The following is a 14,968-nucleotide window of genomic DNA, read 5'->3' as shown; positions in this document are numbered from 1 at the left end:
AGTAGAGTTTTGACTTTGGTATGTCGCAGCTATTATGGAAAAATGCATTGTACAAGAGAGGCTAACCAAACGTATAGTATAGGCTGAAGTCTTGAATTCATAAGAAAAGAAATCATGGCAATGGAATAATGCATGAAGAAGCTATCAGCTAAATGATAAGCAGATGGGGCAACGTGGTAGAAATTCTTACTTATTCCTTCAAGACACTAGCCTTGAAGATTAAATGAAGTACTGAAGATTGGCGGAGGTGTTGTCAGAGCATATTAGAAGCCACGTCTACATTTGTAATCGAAAAATACCCAAGAAAGACTTGGACATCCTGGATGGCATTGGGGAAGCTACTTCGCTGACGGCAGATGGAAAAATCAAACGAAAGGGAGTAATGCTGAAGGTCCTCAGTTACCCCTGGATGACAGCCAGCCACCCTTGTGATGGAAAAATATTCTCACGCTTAGGAGATCTAGCGTGGTTTACAGATTTGCATTGGATGAAGCGTGAAAGTCTCTCAATATGAACAACGTTGAACGCTGAGAGCTGCGCTCCTTTACGGGATCCAACACAATTAAAGTTTATTGGCGTCAAACATTAATTTTCGTGCTTACTACTTGATTTCAAAAGGTCATATGAACGTGAATGACTATCTTTAATACATCACTTTAGAGATAAAATATTCTAGTATTTCTGATTTTAGGCACCTTGGTGTATATATCGTTGGATATGTGATAACAATGTTCATTCTCCGAAGGCAATCTAACCTAAATGATGTGACGCATGTAGCAACAATCACTACAGTAGTCAAGATATGAACTCAGTGGCAATCATCTCGTGACGATCTCGGATACCCTACTACATTATATACATATATCCTGACTTTTTCAGTGAGGCAATACTGATAATAATGTTCTTAGCACGTAATCGGGTCGATTTTCCTATACTGTCTGTCAGAAAGCACTTAAAAAGAGTGGAAAATAATTGCAAAACAGCCAAGAAACCACAACTATCTAGACTTTTATCATCGAACTAAACAGACAGGAAAGACTGTTTGGTAGACAATAAATAACATCTGATTTATTAAGGCTGTCAGAAGATGGGCAAAGTTCATCTGTGTGTACGTATGATCGTTTGTGTGGGTGGGTTTGAAGCCTATAAATTATCAATTCATGAGACAAGGTGCAGGAACTTTCCTAGAAGAGCTATAGTAAAAACTGTATATATAAGATCATACCTCTCTCTCTCTCTCTCTCTCTCTCTCTCTCTCTCTCTCTCTCTCTCTCTGACCATCATTTAAAACACATCTCTAAAATATTCAGTTTCACTACGGGATTACAATGGTAAATCAAGTCTATTTTTTTTTTATTTAGCAACTAAAAAGCACACCATCAAAAAGGGATACCCTAATCATTTCATTTTGCCATGGGGTTACCGAGGTATCATAATATCGATGATACTTCCGTCTATCTTATACGTTAATAAACTGGAAAATATTGTAACCACACACACACACACACACACACACACACACACACACACACACACACACACACACACACACATATATATATATATATATATATATATATATATATATATATATATATATATATATGTGTGTGTGTGTGTGTGTGTGTGTGTGTGTATGTATGTATGTATGTATGTATGTGTATGTGTGTGCGGCACGTGCATTGGCAATGGTATCCATTGCAATATTCATGAAGGCCGGCCGAGCCAATCAAATTGTTATATATAATACATTGCAACATCAGCCATTAAAGCCTATTCTGTCGGCATACATTGTCCGTTTGAAGAAGGCCTTTGTGCAATGCATTCTCGAAGCCGTTGTTATAACTAGTAAATAATTAAACGCAGAGTTCCTCTACGAAATGAAAGCGTAATGGATAATACAAGCCGCGTTTCCCCGATTAAATGATGCTTGGATAATCTAGGTGCAAGGTTAATCTGATAAGTTATTATGAAGCAAAATGAGTTATGATCATAAAATGATATATCACAATTCGCTCAGTGAAACGTTACCAATATTCCTTATCAGATATTCAAACCAAATTCTATTCCATGCCTTTTGTAAGAACGTGTTGCATACATTAAAGAGACGTTCTTTTGTGTGTCTTGTGCTCAATAATCTTATTTTATACATACAACCGTATCTACCAAATATTCTTAAAATTTATGTAATCATGAGAACTTTAATAATAAACCTTGTAAAGTTGAAATGAGTAAAATGAGGACTCTTTGTATATTGTTTAGTTACTGAAGTAGATCTGCGGCGTCATTCCAGTTGATTTTAAGGTGAACTTCCGTCAGCATATTTCTCGCAGCTATTTATTAAAACTCAATCGATGTCAACTAAAATTAATTACTCTTTTCTACAGCTTTTATATCATTCCTGAAATCCGCTCTTACAAAATTTTCTTTATAAAGACAAACAGACAGACAGACAAAAGGTGATAATTATACGAGAGGAGACAATGCATATATCTATATATATATATATATATATATATATATATATATATATATATATATATATATATATATATATATATATATATATATATATATATATATATATATATATATATATATATATATATATATATATATTTTTATATACATATGTGTATGTATATAATAAATATTATATATATATTAATTATATTATATATATAATATATATATATATCTAGATATATATATATATATAGATATTATATATATATATATATATATATCTTATCTATATCTATTATATATATGTATATATACCTATATTACATATATATAACATATATATATATATATATATCATATATATATATATATATATATATATATATATATCTATCTTATATATATAATATATATATATATATATATTATATATATATATCATATATATATATATATCTATATATATATATATATATATATATATATATATTATATATATATACATATATATATATATACATATATATATTATACATACCATATATCATATATATACATATGTAATATATATATTATATATATATATCATATATTTTAAGAAAAATTTGAATGTTTATATGTTTGTATATCTGTTTGTTATTGCACTATAGAAAAGCCAAAATTTTGCACGTGGTCATCATTTGACCCAACTTAGATAACAGGGTAGGTTACAAACCGGTACCCCTTACCCACCCTTTGTAAATGATGTGACGAATAAAGTCTATGGGGATATCATGTCTTATTTCATGTACTCGATACCATAGAAATACATTATTGAAGACGATTTTCTTTCCCGTGATTAATAATTCTATATCAAGGCTTAGACAGTCGCCACAGTAGTGTCTAGATAAAAGGGGCAGTCAGCACAGTAAGACCTGGATAAATGGGACAGCCACCACTATAATGTTACCTGTTTATGTCCTTTCATCTAATTATTTTTCTTATGTTTTTTACTCACATTTTCGTGTAAGAGAATTTTCGTTAACTCATGCCTCCATTTTCCCTTATGGCAGTGAAAATTATTCCGTTCATTTATACTTTGAAATGATAGGCACCTTTCAATGTTCGTGAAGTTATTGATCCGCATTATTTCATCAATAAGTTAACCTCTTTTTACACGATGGGAAATGAAGACAGTGCATAGAACGTAATAAAACTAATGTTATCATCCCTGACAGGGAAAATAAAATTAATTTTACCGGGCAGAATTGAAGCATTATGATATACCACTTTTTTTTTATAGAATAAATCATTGCGATATAGTTTCAGAAGGAAAGGTGCTCATTCTTATTTCATATATTTGACTTTCTTTAAATTTTATGTCGATGACTCTTGCTGCAATAACTGTTCTTTTTTCAGTTAATCAATCAAATATTACTGATGAAAAGAACGAATTTTACTATTGACATATATTTTAACCTTTATTGAATATTCACTTACAGATTTTATCTGTGACATCCCCTCCCAATTTTATGGAAAAATACTCCGTTGTTTGTCAAGGGGATAGTTTTTCCTTTTATTTTCAGTCAGAATTTGCTTTCTCTTTAGCCCCTTTATCTCTCGGTTGACAACACATGAATGGCATTAAATATTTTCAGCTTCAGGACTTTTTTGCTGATGTTCGTCAGCGTTCGTCCACGAAATAGCTTTTTAAAGTGAGCTTAATCTTCAACATTTGCTCTCCAGTTTCCTACAAGCATTATTCTCTCTTCAGAAGAGCTTCAGTAATTGTACAGAATAAGATTGGAACTAGGTGAGATATTCAAATGACTTTATAATATGATGGATTTTTATCTACTTGAATCTGACTTCAGTATTTTGCTGGCTATATGTTTTCCTAACTGATCTGCTTTAGTCTTCGTTCTGTGGTTTGTAATAATTTCTCCTTTTATGTGGCGACTTACGGCTTATGTTGACGCGTAATCTCACGTATTCTTCAAGGAATTATTAATATTTTTTCGAACGTAAAACGCCAGTCCATTTGTAAGTGTAAGTGTCAATCCCTGCAAAATGACAGAACTGAGAAAGATAGATTCTTGTAAGAATTTGCCTTTAATGAAGGTATGGGGAGTATAAGTGAAGTCTTAACAAGTATGGAAAATTTGCTGAATTATTTGCTCGGCTTTCATAGGTCCTCTGTACTCGGTTATTCAGTTATAATAAATGTATATGCAAAACATATAACTATTTCAATATCACAGCAAGTTTTGAGAACAACGATACAACACTATATCAAATGCGTGAAGTTGAAGAATAAAATGTAAAAGAAGTTAATGAAACATAGCAGCCAAGCCTCTAATTCGTCACTCACTGTGGAACAGAGAAATAGAATGATTGTCCTAAAGGATCAGGTGCGCTGCCCTGTCACTCTTAATCCCTGTGGGAAGAGACATCAACGGAACCATTATTCAAAATGGATAATACAACTCCCTTTTACTCATTCAAACATCATTTGATCCTTGATTTCCTTTTTCTTGTCTCTCCAGTTATTTCGTCTGATAAAAGTTATGATTTACTAGTTTTCACATATGCTCACACACTCGTTGTTGAAGTTTTAACATTGTCTTTTTTTGTTGTTACATACGTATGTAAAAAAACACACATGAATGCTGATATGTTTACATATTTTTTTAAAATAAACTCTCTCTCTCTCTCTCTCTCTCTCTCTCTCTCTCTCTCTCTCTCTCTCTCTCTCTCTCTCTCTCTCTCTCTCTCTCTCTCTCTCTCATGGGCTTGTGTGTCCCTATAGTGACCATGACCTAAATTATTCTTGCAATAAAGATTCCAGTTTGCGATGCAGAAATGGATTCATTGTTCATGTGGCAGGAGAATAAATCTTACGTTAAACATTGTTGTTATAATAATGGGATTAGGGGTATGAACTAGAGCGGTAATATCCGCAGGGAATTGGCAAAAGAAGGGTTTTCGTAAAGATAAAATATTACAGATTTTTATCATATACTCTCCCTCGGTCCTCATGAGCTATTGCCACCACAAATAACACTATGACTTCATGAAGTTGTTTAGCTGTGTCTGGTTGCATTTTAGAAATTTCCAAAATTAATTTTGTGGCAGTGTACTGTAGTATAATGGCTTGACGAAACTTTTAAATACTGGGTATTGAATTCTGTCGTTTATTGCTGTTAGCTGCAGTGGAAGGGGAAAACGACCAAAAACTTGGTTTTATATTTTGAAAGTTGTCCCTTCGCGCGCGTAGTGTCTGTTAACTTCTCAGCCATGTTCATGTTTAGCTTTCACGAGAACTGTATGATTAAAAGCCTTTTAAAATCCACTGCCATAAGTTATTACATTTGCCGTTGTAATAAGTGAAACAGAAAGGGATTAAGAATAACGTGTTGGCAGATAATAAAAGTGGGTACATTTCACATTACTTCACTCTTTTTCGCCCTGAACTAAGGAGTTACGATTGTTAATGCCAGTTCTCTTTGCTGCTTTAAAGTTGTTGATTTTGCTCCGGATGATGTCTTCATCGTTCGTTACTCTGTCCTCGAAAGTTTGCAAGAATAATAATAAAAAAAAATATATTTCTGTCGAGTCTCCATATGTCATGGAAGGAGGCATTTACATAATACATTACACTGTTTAGTACATTTAGTTCCCTCTTACATTCTGGAATGAATAATAAATACTATAGATAAAAAATTATTTTATTTTTTATTATCTTGTTAGTTTCTTCATATTTGACGTATGTTAATTAACGTATGTTTGATCAATCCACCACAAAAAAGGTTTGTAATGCTAATATATGACAACCAAGTAACTGGGAATCCTGTTCTCTTTGTATATATTGAATATGGGTTTAAAGGGGACGTAAAGGCCCCGTAACACAAATCATACTCAGTAATGGATTAGGTCTTGAAGCAGATGAATGGGTGACCAAGTTTCCGGACACGTGACAATTAAGAGACACTAAGGATGGGAAAAATTCCGTAGCAACATGAGGCAGGAATCCAGAATCCACAGCGGCTCAATTGCAGCCTGTAACGAGAGCGATTTTGATCTGGGTTAGGTTGCGTAATACATGTGAATGCTGATCGAGGAAGGGGTACGTAAGGTACTCAATATCTCAATCGCATAAGGAATAAATCACGTTAATAATCACTCAAAAGGAGAGCAATTACTTTAATAAGTAATTACAAAGGAAAGAAGTTACGTTACTGATCATTTCTGAATGAAAGAAGTTATGTTACAGATTATTGACTCGAAAACATTTACGTTATTTAACAATGGTATATTCTTTGGCTAACAGCCAATAACAATTATGTAAGTTCCTAAAATATATATAAGGTTAAAAGAAAGGGAACACACCATCAGAAAAGGAGAAGGGAACAAAATGGCAATATGGGAGCACAACTAGACCAGCAGAATTCAAGAGAGGTACAAATGTGCCTGAAGAAGATTTGGCTTTCAAGTAAATAGTGAACTGTTTGTTGTATAAATAATGACTGAAATTTTTGACATGCGGTGGTTGGATTTCCTGCCCAGAATTTAAAATCTTTGTACTGGATATTACGTTTGCACTTTTATGTATGGTCTCGGATATTAGAGATCTCAGGATTATATACCTTGACACCAGTTCGATAACTGACGCCTCTATTACAATGAATTCGCACCTTTAACAACCTCAGTGTTTAACCTAAGTATGTCCACAGACTACTACATCTATTAGCGCAATCATATTTATATACGACACCTGAAATCATCAAGGGACTTAGGCTGTCTTTAAATTTGAGAAGACCTCTGATTGCAACTGGGCAGTGGGAACGAAACTAAGTTTAATGGTAGCGGCATAAGTAGAAATAATACCTCGTAATTTTTTTAAAAGAAGGGAAGCTTGGTTGCTGTGGTATATTTATCTTAGTAATAAAAACTTTGTTAAGAAACTTAAAAACATGCATATGAATCAGAGAGGCAGGAAAGCAATTATCAATAATTCAGCTTCGCTGAAGGATCATAGAAAGCCTTTTGCTATATTTTTTATTAATATGGAAACATTAACCTCATCATTGAGCTGCACGTGCTAAAACTCATCATTATTCATGAATCGAGTAAGAGTATACTGTATCTAAAACATAAGAAATTTGAGGTTAATGATGAAGGAGATAAAGAACATAATTGTCGGATTGAAGTCCTTCTAAGGACGTCGAGTAAATCTCTTATTGGACGAACAACATCTAGCGAAAAAAATAAATAAATAAATGAAAAATAAAGATCCTCGCGAAAGCCTGCATGGTGAAGAATCCGAGGTCTTCACGTAAATAGCGGCAGAGATAAATGTCAGAGAACGATCTCTCGGAACTAAAAGCAGAACATGTCTTCTCACAAGTCAGCTTAAGCGCCTTTCTTAGTCTGCGTATGTTATGACAAATGTATAGCCTTTTTAGGTATTTTCCCTACCAAACTGATTTTTATGTTAAGAAGCCATAACATCACTAATCAATATTTTATGAAATGAAACTATACCATTTTCAAGTATTTTCCAATAGGCGTTATTGTGTCAATATGGCTATTATACTAAGTCAACTTTCCATGGCCTATTACAACCATTCATTTTATCTTGGTTTTAGATGTTAAGAACTTTTACCTTCGAAAATTATTTATGTGACATCAGGCTACCGGTGAATAGTTGTCAAATAATAATAGTATATTATTTAGTCTATATATTTGCAACCATCACCTATCTGAATGAGAATGCTCGTAAACTAATTTATTTGATTTGCACGTTCAGCAAATATTTTAAGTAATTTTAGTTATTTCTCTCCCACTGAGTATAACTATGTGTCCTATTAACTGTAAATTGAGTTAAGGAATATTATTTTACATTTCCAGATATCTTAAAGGTCATATTAGGGGTCCCATATCTGTACGTGTACTTAGATTTTTTTTTCAAATAAAAACAAAATCCATAATGTTTGGTGATGTACTGAGCATGTTTGGGAAACCAAAGATGTACCGAAAATATTTTTTTCTCTCTCTCTCTCTCTCTCTCTCTCTCTCTCTCTCTCTCTCTCTCTCTCTTTCAAAATAAAAGCTAGCTGCAGATTACTATCATAATAATAATAGAACCTTAAAAGTCTGCATCAGTTCTGATTCAATAATAACTTTCCCATAATTACGTAATAATTCCTAATAACTAGTACTATGAATATTCAAGACTTTCGGAAACACTCTTGTGAAATGTAATGGTAATGAAAAAAAACAGATAAATGAAAATAACCAAAATACTGAATAGAAATGAGAGAAAAAAAAAAAAAAACATCGCAATCCGTTTCAGGTGCATTACGCTAAGTAAATTTCATTTTAAGTTAATCTTGGTGAATCAATTTACTAAATGGCGGAATTTAATCAACATATCGGCTGACATACATCAGAATATTATGTTATTTTCCCTTGAGATATTCGTTATTATTAAGAAAATTAATATCCATATATATGTCTACTCCTTCAAAAGGGGGTTTGAGCGGAATATATTCCTACAGCACTGTTACTTGAGCGTATGTATTCATAAGCGTTTTCGTCTAATAGCTTTTTCGCCTTGGAGGTTTAGGAACCAAGAGGTAATATTCTTTCTCTTTTTATTAAAGTGATAAGATCTTCTTTTATTGTTGCTGCTATCATAAAAAAGAAAATAGACGTCAGTACAAGCAGCCATAATTGTTGAAAGAACGGAACGAAGAATTAGCTCATATTCAGAATTACGCCATAGAATAATGATTTAATTACGATTCCACTTAATTTTCCTGCTTTTCATTATCCTCCAATATTGTCAAAGTATAATTTCCCATTTTATATATCATTTTCGATGTGGAATTCTAATAACACAGCAATCTTCATGAATTGCATCAAATAAGAGTAATAATAAACAATCCCATGGGTAATGAATAAGCAGATTGAAATCTAATGACTTATGACAAATAATTTCCTCAGAGTCGTTTCAATTTACAATAATTTGGCCTTATTTGTTTTTAGTTCCTAAAAATGGCAGTTATAAAATAAAAGGTAAGGTTAGCATTTCTATACCAACAGTTTATATTTATAGCCTAAGTGAAATGCACGGGAGTAAAACTTCCAATGGTTTACTCTTCCAGAGTTTTGCTTCAAAGCCTGGTCACCACTGTCACAATAGTGTATTCTCTCTCTCTCTCTCTCTCTCTCTTACTGAAGGCAAATCTAATAATTCCTTCAACACGTTAAAGGTGATAGAAGAATAAAGGCTAGTCTGTGGGGGGGGGGTGGGGGGGGGGGGGGGGGGGGGGGGTGCAGTCGGGGGGAAGGGTGAGGTGACTGACAACCCCCAATCCAGGTCGAAAGACTCAAAGCGACGAGAGAGGAAGCAGATCCATGAAAAGAAAAAGAGTAGGAATCGGAGAGGCAGAAAAGGAATAAAAAATAAATAGAAAAATAGGAATACAAAGAAATGAATTGAATTGAGAATAGAATTTAGGCCAAAGGCCAATCACTGGAATCTATGAGGTCATTCAGCGCTGAAACATAAATTGACAGTAAAAGGTTTGAAAGGCGTAGCAGGAGGAAAACCTCGCAGTTGCATTGTGAATCCAATTTTGGCGTGAGTTAGTGCTCACTTAGGCGATAGATCTGTTTATCCAACCTTTAATTAGAGCATGTGTATCCGAGATTTTGTTACGGATCAAGCACTCGGATATACAGCCTCATCAAGTACGAGTGACTCGTCATGGAATTGTAATCATACATAAGAATATAAACAACAATAGTGCTATGCTGTTCACGCTATTGAACTGGGGACAAAACTTATTAGGATAGTGCGACTAAAGTGTATCAAGGCAACTGTATGTGTGATATTTTTATGAATTCCGATCGATTAATAAGAACATTTCCTTTAAAATACATGAATACATATTGTTATAAGAATAGTCATTCGCGTTTGAAGCCAAAGGCCAAGCTTATGATAGTATGTACTATATCATGAGGGTTATCTCCGAGCCTTTGCCTCAGTCAAATTCTGAGCTGGATATAAGACTTAACTATCTAACTATTGATTTTAATTATATCACATTACCTACTCAGATAAGTATATTGCACTGTTTTGTTGTCTTGTAAGTTGTAAGGTATTACTGAAATAATATTACAGCACGATAGCGAAAGAGAAAGATGTCTCCTGTCTCATGTGTGTAGCTACCAGCTTCTCTACGAAACTTTAGACTTCGACAGAATTTAGCATAACTCTGTGTTTGTGGAACTTCCTTCTTGCGACCGCACACAACATTTGCTGCTTTCTGTACAGCATATAATGCTGTATGAGAAGCAGCTCATGAAACTTTCAACCATGGACCGGTGGTGGCCTGTCCTATAGCGTTGCCAGACGAACGATCATGATTAGCTGTAACCCTAAGTGCAATAAAAACTACTGAGGCTACAGGGCTGCAGGTTAATATGTTTGATGATCGGAGGGTGGAAGATCAACTTGCCTCAGTACTTTTTAAGAACTTTGGGCGGACAGAAAAAGACTAATGCGACAGAAAAAGTGGGACGGAAAAAACAGGCAGAAAAATGCGGACGACAGAAAAAAGTAAAAAGTGCAGAGGATGCGGACGACAGAAAAAGTGCTGACGACAGAAAAAGTGCGGACGAACAGAAAAAAGTGGCGGACGGAAGCAGAAACAAAAAAGGTGCCGGATCGGACAAAGAAAACGCGAGGACGAACAGAAAAAGCGGACGGAACAGAAAAATGCGGACGGAAACCCAGAAAATGGGCGGACAGAAAAAGTGCGGACGGACAGAGTAACGGCTCTCGGAAAAATACGGAACAGATAAAAAGTTGGCGGACGGACAGAAAAATGCGGACGAACAGAAAAGTGGCGGACGACAGAAAAAGTGCGGACGGACGAAAAAAAGTTTGCGGACGGACAGAAAAAGTGCGGACGGACAGAAAAAGTGCGAACGGACAGAAAAAGTTCGGACGAACAGAAAAAGTGCGGACGAACAGAAAAAGTGCGGACAAACAGAAAAAGTGCGGACGAACAGAAAAAGTACGGACGGACAGAAAAAGTGCTGACGAACAGAAATAGTGCGAACCAACAGAAAAAGTGCGGACGAACAGAAAAAGTGCAGACGAACAGAAAAAGTGCGGACGAACAGAAAAAAGTGCTGACGAACAGAAATAGTGCGAACGAACAGAAAAAGTGCGGACGAACAGAAAAAGTGCGGACGAACAGAAAAAGTGCGGACGAACAGAAAAAGTGCGGACGGACAGAAAAAGTGCGGACGAACAGAAAAAGTGCGGACGGACAGAAAAAGTGCTGACGAACAGAAATAGTGCAAACGAACAGTGCGATCGAAAAAGAAAAATGCGGACGCAGAAATAGTGCGAACGAACAGAAAAAAGTGCGATCGAACAGAAAAAGTGCGGACGAACAGAAAAAGTGCAGACGAACAGAAAAAGTGCGGACGAACAGAAAAAGTGCGGACGAACAAAAAAAGTGCGGACGGACAGAAAAAGTGCAATCGAACTGAAAAAATGCGAACGAACAGAAATAGTGCGAACGAACAGAAAAAGTGCGATTGAACAGAAAAAGTGCGGACGAACAGAAAAAGTGCTGACGAACAGAAAAAGTGCGGACGAACAGAAAAAGTGCGGACGAACAGAAAAAGTACAGACGGACAGAAAAAGTGCTGACGAACAGAAATAGTGCGAACGAACAGAAAAAGTGCGAACGAACAGAAAAAGTGCTGACAAACAGAAATAGTGCGAACGAACAGAAAAAGTGCGATCGAACAGAAAAAGTGCGGACGAACAGAAATAATGCGAACGAACAAAAAAAGTGCAATCGAACAGAAAAAGTGCGGACAAACAGAAATAGTGCGAACGAACAGAAAAAGTGCGATCGAACAGAAAAAGTGTGGACGAACAGAAAAAGTGCGGACGGACACCCATCTCAGTAGTTTTATCTTACAGAAAACTAAAAGGAGATGATATATGATGAGGTTATGAGAAATGAATTTGATTGAACAACAAGAAATTCCATGCATATGTTCTCCACCATGAGTTCCACAAGTTATCCCGAATGGGTAGAAATTTAGAAAACTACATACATAAATACAATGTACTGAATGTATTAACCGTAACTGAAAATTGTCTACATGCGACGGCCAAATATTTGTACTGCAACTCCGAAAATCTTTACCAGACTTAAAACCTCAGCAGGTAGAAAGACTCGAAAGGCGCATATGAAATGCATTATATCATGTGGAAAGAATGACTAAACTACTGAAGCTGAAATTATCTTGAAGAGTTTAAACCCTTCGTGTGTCATTTGCTCCCGTTTTTAGTTTTCTGTAGAAGAAAGCTACTGAGATGGCTTTGTCTGTCAGTCGGCACTCTTTCTGTGCGCCCTTAGTTCTTAAAACCTAATATGGCTAGAGGGCTGCATATTGGTATATTCACTATCCATCCTCCACACCAAATTGCAGCCCTCTAACCTTAGTGGTTTTCATTCTATTTAAAGTTAAATTTAGCCATGATCGCGCGTCTGGCATCAGTATAGGACAGCCCACCATTGGTCCGTGACTGAAACTTTTATGGGCCGCTGCACTACAGCATTTACGCTGTACAGAAAACTCGATTGCGCCGAAGAAACTTCGTCGCAATTTTTTTTTTTTTTTATTCGTCATATGATTGGATTGTATTATGGTGGAATTCGAATCCCTTAATTTTATGAAACTTTTTCCTCGGATTAATAAGTGGTTATTTAATCGAATACTTTCGTCAACAGAGATATGCTGGACTTTCAGTGAAGCGTAACTTTAATTCCCTTTCGTCGTCGAGCTCTGCATTTGATGCACTTGTGAACCGAGAGAGATAACGAGCCATGACGATCGTGGAGACACAGAGCAAGAAAAGGAGGAATAGAAAGAGAAGAATAGAGTAATTGTGCTCCTCATGATTAAAAAACTTTTCGGAAATCGACTTAGTTTTCCGGTTGACATTGGCAGATTGATTCTCTGCCTCCCTCATCAAGGTGTGGGAGCCACCAAACTGGAATTTCGAAAAGGATTGTCAAAAGGTCGTTAGAAGTGATTGAGCGAAATGTCACCAGGAATATATTAGGCATAGAACTATTAAGATTTCGAAAGCATCAAAGATTTTACGATGAAAATCATAATTGCTATAGGGTTCTTTGTATTTTGTAAAGACATTCGGAATTTATTATTTGTCGAGGGGCTGATTATAAACTGTTCTTCCTGGATATGTCATACTGAACTTCAAATTCCATACATTATGTATATATATATATATATATATATATATATATATATATATATATATATATATATATATATATATATATATATATATATATATATATATAAGATTGATTACACACACACACACACACATATATATATATATATATATATATATATATATATATATATATATATATATATATATATATATATATATATATATATATATATATATATATATATATATATATATATATATATGATATGTATTTATTATTTTAGTCAAGGGGATGATTATAAACTGCTCTTCCCGGATATGTCATACTGAACTTCAAATTCCATACTATATATATATATATATATATATATATATATATATATATATATATATATATATATATATATATATATATATATGTATGTAACATATAAAAACTGGCAATATAATATGATATGATATGTATGAGACATCGGTGTATGTCATGTGCTTTGACATTTCTCAGAAATTGGGAATCATCGTTTTTAGTTTCCCATGGATACAGAAAACATCTCAGCCTAGAAAATGCTGATAGGTCTTTTTGGGTGGTGTGACATTAAAATCCTTACCTAAACAGGTCAACGCTCGTCTGTTGTTATGGGCGTTTGTCAAAGGTGTCTTTAAAACTGGATATAAGTGGTTTCTTGGCGTGAACAGTGTGTGTGCAAATTCGTTCGTTCATACGAGCTATGTCCGTTCATAATAGCGTGTAATTAGCCAGAATCATGAGAGACTGTTGCGGGGAGTCGGCGAAGCCACAATGGCTTCTGCCGAGAGTTTCTTTTGTGAAAGTGCGTGAAGATTCTAGACTGAAATGGGTGAAAATTACTGTGCTTTGGCCAAAGGTGTGGCTTGACTATTTTTGATATTTTGTAAAGATGCTCTCTTTCCTTTAATCTTTTGACTTTTTAGTTTTGCAATTGTGTATGCTTATCAGTTTGTTCTGCTGTATTTTTAACAGGTGATTCTGACAAAGGGGAATGGTTTTGGAGAGGAACAATATATATATTTTGGAGTTGGTGCTGACTGACTGCTAATGTCATGACTAAACTAATGTTAGTTATTTGGTTAGGTATTGGGGATCAATTAAGCTATTTTGAACTTTGAGAACCTAACTATTTGATCAATGCTTAGCTTTTAAATAAATGTATTTTTGTAACCCGTTTCTGATTTGATGAC

Source organism: Macrobrachium nipponense, chromosome 17 (assembly GCF_015104395.2).
Source record: "Macrobrachium nipponense isolate FS-2020 chromosome 17, ASM1510439v2, whole genome shotgun sequence".
Lineage (NCBI taxonomy): Eukaryota > Metazoa > Arthropoda > Malacostraca > Decapoda > Palaemonidae > Macrobrachium > Macrobrachium nipponense.
The sequence above is the reverse complement of the archived record's forward strand: the minus strand, read 5'-3'. Positions refer to the sequence as shown.